The sequence below is a fragment of the Budorcas taxicolor genome, chromosome 14 (assembly GCF_023091745.1).
Source record: "Budorcas taxicolor isolate Tak-1 chromosome 14, Takin1.1, whole genome shotgun sequence".
Taxonomy (NCBI): Eukaryota; Metazoa; Chordata; class Mammalia; order Artiodactyla; family Bovidae; genus Budorcas; species Budorcas taxicolor.
This window is the reverse complement of record NC_068923.1, coordinates 60864831-60874647: the sequence shown is the minus strand read 5'-3', so window position 1 is coordinate 60874647 and position 9817 is coordinate 60864831.

Here is a 9817-nt window from a genome sequence, read left to right as displayed (position 1 = left end):
GCCTCTTAGAATGATGGCGAGCCCAGACACCTGGGCAGGTAGGTAGCATCCCTGATTAGATTAATTCAGTTTTTTTTTTTTTTTTTTAAAGTAAGTTAATTTTTGGTTGCACTGGGTCTTTGTTTCTACACACACGCTTTCTGTAGTAGTTGTGAGTGGGGGCTACCGTTTGTTGGAGTGCACAGGCTTCTTATTACAGTGGTTTCTCTTGCTGTAGAGCATTGACTCGAGACACAAAGGCTTCAGTAGTTGCAGCACATGGGCTCAGGAGTTGCAGCCTGAGGGCTCTAGAGTGCAGGCTCGGTATTTGGGGCACACGAGCTTTACTGGCCCTTGACATGTGGTATCTTCCCGGACCAGGGGTCGTACCCGTATCTCCTGCGTTGACAGGTGGATTCTTATCCACTGTCCCACCAGGGAACTACTAGGGTTTGTATGTCTCATTGTTTCCTCAAACAGTACCTTTACACACTTAGAGTTATCACTAGGCTTTTCTTTGATTAAAGTTCAAAGACAATGGTTTTATTTTACCCTTGTTTTCCAGTAGTGCTTGATGTCATTTCTGGCACCTAGGTTCCTTACTAAATGTTGAATGAGTGAGTGAGTGAGTGAATGAATGAATGAATCAAACTGGATGGAATGAACTCTGTTATCACCCATATTTCAGGGTCTCTAGCTCATGACTAGAGACTTCCTAACTCATGACTGTCAGTATCACACTGTTTCTTTTTTGTGTGCAAAATACGGGCCATTTAAATTTGCTTGCCAATATAGCACATACGTGAGGAGGGCATGGCAACCCCCTCCAGCATTCTTGCCTGGAGAATCCCCATGGACAGAGGAGCCTGGCGGGCTACAGTCCATAGGGTTGCAAGAGTCAGATGTGACTGAGTGGCACAGCACAGCACATAGCACATACATAGTTCCAAACTTTATTCCTTGAGCACTTTGCTATTTGGCAATAACCAGTAGTTAGCAAAAAGAATCTTATATTTTGGCGAAAGGGAAGAAATACTTAGAAATATGTTTGATTGGCAAAATATCGTGTATCCTAACTGAAAAGTTGTTTATTTCATATGCTTCTAAAATCATTGACTACTTCTCTATTCACTGTGTTATGAATTATTCTGATTGTGGTAAAATGACAATGTGTACATATTGGGGGTACTGAGAGTGTCCACTTGGTTGCACATAAGACACATTCTTTGTTAGAACAAGTGTGGTTATAGTGCATGACTACCCATGGGGCCCCCTCATCAATTCGGAACTCTGTTTCTCAGAGGTCATCAGTACTTCCCAGAGGACAGAGATACACTATCTTTCCTCTCCATCTCTGTCAACCAAAAGAAAAGCCTATTATAAGGAAACATTCCTCTAACCACATTCAACAATGCTGTCTGATTCAGTGTCCTTCCAACTGTGTCATTATCCTTTGCACTGATACACACTCTGCTCTGACATTCTGAAAAGACAGTTTCATACCATTCCTCATTATTTCTCTCTTCAGTGAGAAAGCATTTTAGTCTCTCTGGATGTAATGTCCTGTCATCATGTACCTGGTCCCTATTGTGCTCCGGCCAAACACACTCCAGACCATCTGAAATTTTGGGGGTGACTTTGGAGAAGTAACAAAAGGAGAAGAAAGTGACTCTGCTGAAACTGAAAAAGGAAAAGGGAATTCAGAAATAGGTATATATGATTGTGTCTCTTATTTCTGCTTTGCAAGTAAGATCACCTTTAGTATCTTTCTAAACATAGAGAACAAATATATGGATACCAAGGGGAAAAGGAGGGTGATGATATGGAGTCCTGCACCAAGGCCACAGACATGGAGCCAAGTGAACCCCTTGGTAACTGTTGCTCAAAGCAGCTCCCCCATCCTTACCAGCCAGCTTCCTGACCCCAAATTAGGCAAAAATTCCCACCCTGGTACTCACCCTATTACCATAACCAATCACGTAATGCCAATCTACCAGCGGGAATTTTCCTTGACTTGAGGCTACAAAAATTGGTTATGAATCCAGGAAAAACATCGACTCTCCCTGGCCTGTCAGGAGGTGTCAGCCCACTGCACTGGCAGTGCCCACATTACTTCTGCTCTTAGTTCTTAATAAACTCACTCCTTTCTGCAATACTTTGTTTCTGGAAATTCTTTTCCAACCCGTGTTAGGACTGCCACATGGGTGGGAGGAATTGGGAGATTGGGATCAACACATATATAGCACTGATACTATGTTATCGGTACTACGCTATATAAAATTTATATAGTTCTACCCATGGAAAAGAAATGCAAAAAAGCAAAATGGCTGTCTGGGGAGGCCTTACAAATAGCTGTGAAAAGAAGAAAAGCGAAAAGCAAAGGAGAAAAGGAAAGATACAAGCATCTGAATGCAGAGTTCCAAAGAATAGCAAGGAGAGATAAGAAAGCCTTTCTCAGTGATCAATGCAAAGAAATAGAGGAAAACAAGAGAATGGGAAAGACTAGAGATCTCTTCAAGAAAATTAGAGATACCAAGAGAACATTTCTTGCAAAGATGGGCTCAATAAAGGACAGAAATGGTATGGACCTAACAGAACCAGAAGATATTAAGAAGAGGTGGCAAGAATACACAGAAGAACTGTACATAAAAGATCTTCATGACCAAGATAATCACGATGGTATGATCAGTCACCTAGAACCAGACATCCTGGAATGTGAAGTCAAGTGGGCCTTAGAAAGCATCACTACGGACAAAGCTAGTGGAGGTGATGGAATTCCAGTTGAGCTATTTCAAATCCTGAAAGATGATGCTGTGAAAGTGCTGCACTCAATATGCCAGCAAATTTGGAAAACTCAGCAGTGGCTACAGGACTGGAAAAGGTCAGTTTTCATTCCAATCCCAAAGAAAGGCAATGCCAAAGAATGCTCAAACTACCACACAATTGCACTCATCTCACATGCTAGTAAAGTAATGCTCAAAATTCTCCAAACCAGGCTTCCGCAATACGTGAACCGTGAACTTCCTAATGTTCAAGCTGTTTTTAGAAAAGGCAGAGGAACCAGAGATCAAATTGCCAACATCCACGGGATCATGGAAAAAGCAAGAGAGTTCCAGAAAAACATCTATTTCTGCTTTATTGACTATGCCAAAGCCTTTGACTGTGGATCACAGTCAACTGTGGAAAATTCTGAAAGAGATGGGAATACCAGACCACCTGACCTGCCTCTTGAGAAACCTGTATGCAGGTCAGGAGGCAGCAGTTAGAACTGGACATGGAACAACAGACTGATTCCAAATAGGAAAAGGAGTACGTCAAGGCTGTATATTGTCACCCTGCTTATTTAACTTCTCTGCAGAGTACATCATGAGAAACGCTGGGCTGGAAGAAGCACAAGCTGGAACCAAGATTGCCGGGAGAAATATCAATAACCTCAGATATGCAGATGACACCACCCTTATGGCAGAAAGTGAAGACCTAAAGAGCCTCTTGATGAAAGTGAAGAAGGAGAGTGAAAAAGTTGGCTTGAAGCTCAACATTCAGAAAACTAAGATCATGGCATCCGGTCCCATCACTTCATGGGGAACAGGGGGAAACAGTGTCAGACTTTATTTTTTAGGACTTCAAAGTCACTGCAGATGGTGATTTCAGCCATGAAATTAAAAGACGCTTACTCCTTGGAAGGAAAGTTATGAGCAACCTCGATAGCATATTCAAAAGCAGAGACATTACTTTGCCAACTAAGGTCCGTCTAGTCAAGGCTATGGCTTTTCCAGTGGTCATGTATGGATGTGAGAGTTGGACTGTGAAGAAAGCTGAGCGCCGAAGAACTGATGCTTTTGAACTGTGGTGTTAGAGAAGACTCTTGCGATTCCCTTGGACTGCAAGGAGATCCAACCAGTCCATTCTAAAGGAGATCAGCCCTGGGTGTTCTTTGGAAGGAATGATGCTAAAGCTGAAACTCCAGTACTTTGGCCAGCTCGTGGGAAGAGTTGACTCATTGGAAAAGACTCTGATGCTAGGAGGGATTGGGGGCAGGAAGAAAAAGGGATGACAAGAGTATGAGATGGGTGGATAGCGTCACTGACTCGATGGACCTGAGTTTGAGTGAACTCCGGGAGTTGGTGATGGACAGGGAGGACTGGTGTGCTGCTTTTCATGGGGTCGCAAAGAGTCGGACACGACTGAGCGACTTAACTACATAAAATAGAGAACTAATGAGAAACTATTGCATAGCACAGGGACCTCTGCTTAATGCATTGTTTTGACCTGAATAGAAAAGTCCAAAAGGGAGAGGACATATATAAATATATGGCTGACTCACTTGCTGTACAGTGGAAGCTAATACAACACTATAAAGCAACTATACTCAAATATTAATTTAAAAAAGAAATAGGTATATATGAGAAACAATGCTGTGAGACAGTGGCTCTTAGTCTTACCATGCATCAGAATCATGGGGAATAGTAAAAACAATGAATAAACGCCCAAGCCCACCGGAGAGACTTAGATTCCTTTAGTCTGACGAGATTTGTGTAAATTAAATGTTCCTTAATGTTTCTAATGTGCCATCAGATTGAGAACCTGGCATAGAAAAGAACTGGGGTTTGGGAGTCAGGCAGTTCCAGGTCCAGTCAAATGGGGTGACTCTCAGCCTCAGTGGCTTGTTTGTTTTTTCCCATGAGTGTAAGTCACTCAGTTGTGTCCACTCTCTGTGACCCTAGAGACTGTGGCCCACCAGGTTCCTGTGTCCATGGAATTCTCCAGGCAAGAATATGGCAGTGGGTTGCTATTTGGGTAAATGTGGATTGTAAATAAGATAGTTTCTGGTCCTTAGTATATGGTTAACCAGCTCTCAGTTCCTAAAGCCAAAGCAGTATCAGCATCAGCTGGGAGCTTGTTAGAAATGCAAATTGAGAGCCAGACTACCAATCAGAATCTTTGGGGGCGGGGTCTAGGAACTTGGGTTTTAACAAGTCTTCCAAGGGATCCTTATGCTAGCTAAAGTAGGACCTACGCATTAGATGAGAGGAGAACGCCAAACCAGGACAGAAGGCACCACGGGACCGCCACCGAAATTTCAAATGTCTAACCAAGGAACCAGAGTCCGAGGCTAGAGCCAGACACACCCCAAGGAGTAAGTATAAGGGAGAAGTGGGTCTTCCAAGGAAGCTGGTGGTGTTTCCAAACTAAGGGGAATGAACGTTAGTTAAAAACATAGCACAAATATGGAGGGGGTGTGGAATTATGGCGTTTGTTTTTGAGGATGAAACAAAAATGATGCTGGCAGAAGTGTTATTCGGTTAGTGTCTGGCCCGTAATAAGTATTTAGTGAGTTATATGAATTATTTTTATTAAAGTAGCACATTGGGGACGTTCAATTTAATTAGGAACTATAATCTTTGTGCTTTATGTTTCTGGCATTAAATGATTAAAGAAAATGTTTTAGGTGATACGAACAGATTTTAACACCTCACAAAGTGGACTTTTTAACACCTCACAAAGTCTCCTTTGGAAAGCTGCAAAATGGGGTGGAAAGCAAAAACTTATAGGCTAAAAAGTAAGAAAAAAGGAAGAGAAAAATAAGAGATATCTGATTGGCTGGAACCATAGTCAACCTTGTTAATATCCAAAATGTATAAACAGCTCACAAAATTCTATTAAAAGATTTTAAAATGGGCAGAAGATCTGAATAGTCATTATTTTTTCCAAAGAAGACATATAAGTGGCCAACAGACACATGAAATGTTACTCAACATCACTAATCATCAGTGTAACACAAAGATTATATCATTTGTAAGTTATCATTTGTAAATATTTCCTCCCATTGAGTAGGCTGTCTTTTCATTTTGTTGATGGATTTCTTTGCTGTGCAAAAGCTTTTAAATGTAACTAGGTGGGCTCCAGTCCACAGGGTTTCCCAGGCAAGAATACTGAGGTGGTGGTGCTGCTTCCTTCACCAGAGAATCTTCCTGACCCAGGGATCGAACTGAGTCTCCTTGGCAGGCAGATTCTTTACCACTGAGCCACATGAGAAGCCCAGGTATATCAGTCAGGTAGGTATTCCTAAATAACAAGCCATGCCTAACTCACTGGCTTAAATCAGTAATCCTCTACAGTTGTTTTCTGTGTTTTGACTGACCTAAGCTGAAGCTGATGGGATCGTTCGCAGGTTTGGCAGCTGAGGCCACTCTGCCACTCGCTGAGGTCTGTGGTTTGATTGGGATTGCCTCCCTCTTCCTTGGGTTGGGGTGGGGGCCAGGCTAACCAAGGTTGTTCTTCTGGTAAAATAAGAGACACCAAGCAGCAAGCAGGCCCCATAAGGCCTGGTCTCAGAATCAGCCCCTGTTGTTTCTACTCACGAAGAAGTCACGTGGTTGAGCCTACAGTCAAAGGGTCAAGACACGTTGCCCATGACAAGGACATGAAAAGGATGTGGGTATAGGGAGGAGCAAAGAATTAGGGGTAGTTGTTCATTCTGCCACAACAAGATAGAATTTTTTTCATCTAAAAGTCCAAAAGTTGGAAAAATTCTCAGGAACTCAGGTTGCTTCTTTTTTTAGGCTGTGAGGCCTGTGAGAATATTAGTTCCCCTACCAGGGATTGAACCTGGGCCCTGGGAAGTATAAGTGTGGAGTCCTAACCACTGGACTGCCAGGGAATTCCCTGCTTCTATCTTGTTGATCCTTGGTGCATGGCCTCATTGTCAGGGTTAACTCATGGACTAAGGTGGCTTTTTTAGCTCTGTATATGGTAGGAGGAAGGGACAAGACAAAGGGGACAAAGGGCACAGGACAACTGGCATTTAAGGGAGGTTCCAAGTAGTCATCACATGACACTTCTACATTATGTGGCCACTGTTGGTTGCAAGGGAGACTGAAAACATAACCTTTATTCTACTTAGCCATATACCCAGGTGAATCAGAGCATCTGTTACTAAGGAGGAAGAGAAGAATGGATATTGGGAACAAGACAATTAATGATTTCTGCATATAGCCTTATTCAGAGTATGGGTACAGTAAATATTTGTTACTTTTATTGTAAATCTTTTACATGCTGTGAAACAGTGGTTATTCTTTATGGAAAAAGAGAATAGCTATTCTTAAGAATAGAAAATGTTTTTTAAAATTCAGTGGTGCACATGTTTGGCACTGTAAGTTCTTTCTGGTCCCACAGTCACAACTGAGAATTTTTTGTATGAAAAGCAGTATTCTCTCTCAATCGCTAGACTTGACTCAATGACTCTAACAGTATTCAAGGGATTGAAACTAATAAAATTTAAAAACCACAACGTGGTATCACTATGCGCCTATTAAAATGATGAAATTGAAAAAACAAACAAATGGTGGCAAGGATATAGAACAGTGAAAACTCTGATAGACTGCTGGTGGAAATGCAGAATGGTCCAACAATGTTGGAAAACGGTCACTTACAGTGAGACCCAGTAATTCCACTCTTAAGTATTTATCAAGGAGAAATTGAGGCATATGTCCACACGAAAACCTGTGTTTTGTGCAAATACTTACAGCATCTTTATTCACAGTCACTAAAATGTACTGAAAACAAAGTGTCTGTCTATAGGAGAATGGATAAAGAAATTCAGTTACAGCCATACAATGGAATACTACTCAGCAGCAGAAAGAAATGAATTACTGAACATGCAGTAAGATGAATACATCTCAGAATAATTATGCTGAATTAAAAAAAAATAAAGCTACAAACTAAGTGATTTCATTTACGTGACATTCTGCAAAAGTTAGAATTATAGGGAGAGAAACTGATTGGTGGTTGATAGGGGCTGAGAGAGAAGAATGATGGTAAAGAGCATTAGGGAACATTTTGGAATAAGGGAGATTTTCTTGATTCTTCAAAATTGTATTATCTTTCATAGAACTGTACACCTAAATATGATAAATTTTACAGTATATAAATTAGATCTCAGCAAATGTGACCAAAAAAATTCTTTTTACATCTTTTTTTTTTTTAATTGAAGCATAGTTGATTTACAATATCATGTTAGTTTCAGGTATATAGCAGAGACTCAGTTACATACATTATTTTTCTGAATCTTTTCCTTATAGATTATTATAAAGTATTCAAATAGTTCTCTGTGCTATACAGTAGGTCCTTGTTTATTTTATATATAGTGATATGTATCAGTTAATCTCAAATTTCCAATTTATCCCCCACCACACTACCTCCTTTGGTAAGCATAAGTTTGTTTTCTATGTCTGTGAAAAATTTTGTTTCTTCTATCAAAAAATAAACAATGCAAATTTGATGAACTCAGGAAGAAAAACTGACTGATTTTAAAGTGGTGTTTGAAGCTATTTTTTATTAAGAAAATAGTGGGAATTCACTGGTAGTTGAGTGGTTAGAACTCTGAACTTTCACTGCCATGTTGAATCCTTGATTGGGGAACTAAGATCCCACAAGCCGGGCACGACCAAAAAGAAAAAAAAAAGGCAAAGTCAATTATTTTTATAATAAAAGATTCATTTATAACCTAGAATTAACTCTAGCTTCAAATAATTAATTACTTTTGTATGTTTTATTTTAGCCTCATATCTGTAATTGTTCACCGTGAAACAGTTAAACCCATTTGGGAAAGTGCTTCTCTCTCAGCATTGTTTAATAGTGATTCATTATAGTCCACTGGGTATTGAAGGGCCAAAAGGAATTGTTTTCATAATGTAAAATGGCATATCCTGGAGCTGTGGAAATGGTATGAGAAAATTCTGTAAGAGTAATTGTTCTGTTCTGGTAAAAGAAAAGATTAATAATAGCTCTCTCACAGATTCAAGATAATAGTGCTTTGCTTTCATTATCACCTAGCCTTAACTAAACATGAGAACCAAAGATTTCCCTGAGGAAGAGCTGAGGACCCCATGGTGTGAAGAAATACATCCCCCTGAGTGGAGATAAGAGGTGTGAGGGTGGGCGGAGGAGGTGAAGGGGGTATAGCAAGAAAGTTAGTCCCAGGGAGAGACTTACCCTCAAAAGGTTTAGGTCTAACCCTAGAGAAAGACACACACTGACAAGTAAGGCAATAAGGTGTGACAAGTGGACAGACATGTTAAATTCCACCTCTGGGGCCTTGGAGGTCACGTGGTTTACATGAAGGGGTAATTCTACAACTGAGACAGCAAGAGGAATAAGTGTGCTGTGTAGCTGGAGCAGTTGAGCTGGGCATGGAAGTATGAAGGCTCCAGAGTGGGCAGTTGTGTGGGCTTGGAGTTTGGACGGGGTGTGATTACAGAAGAGGCTGGTACATTTGGGGAGACAGACAGGAGGCAGCTCTGTGAGTCTCTGCAGAGTTTCACCTCCGTGCTCCGACAGGCATGGAGAGCCAGTGTGAGAGTGATATATACAGATGACCCCCAACTTACGACGGTTCAACGCAATACACTTTGTTGTTGCTTAGTTGCTCAGTTGTATCTGACTCTTTTGAGACCCCATGGAGATCGCCAGGCTCCTCTGTCCATGGGATTCTCCAGGCAAGAATACAGGAGTGGGTTGCTATTTCCTTCTCCAGGGGATCTTCCCAACCCAGGATCAAACCCCCATCTCCTGTATTGGCAGGCAGATTCTTTACCACTGAGCCACGTGGGAAGCAATTCATATTCCATGGAGACCATACTTTGAATTCTGATCTTTTCCAAGGCAAGCAGTATGCATTATGATAGGCTTCCCTGGTGGCTCAGCCAGTAAAGAATCTGCCTGCCATGCGGGACACCTGGGTTCAATCCATGGGTTGGGAAGATCCCCTGGAGGAAGGTATGGCCAAACCTTCCTGGAGGAAGGTCAACTAGGCCAAACTATGATGTTTGGAAGGTTT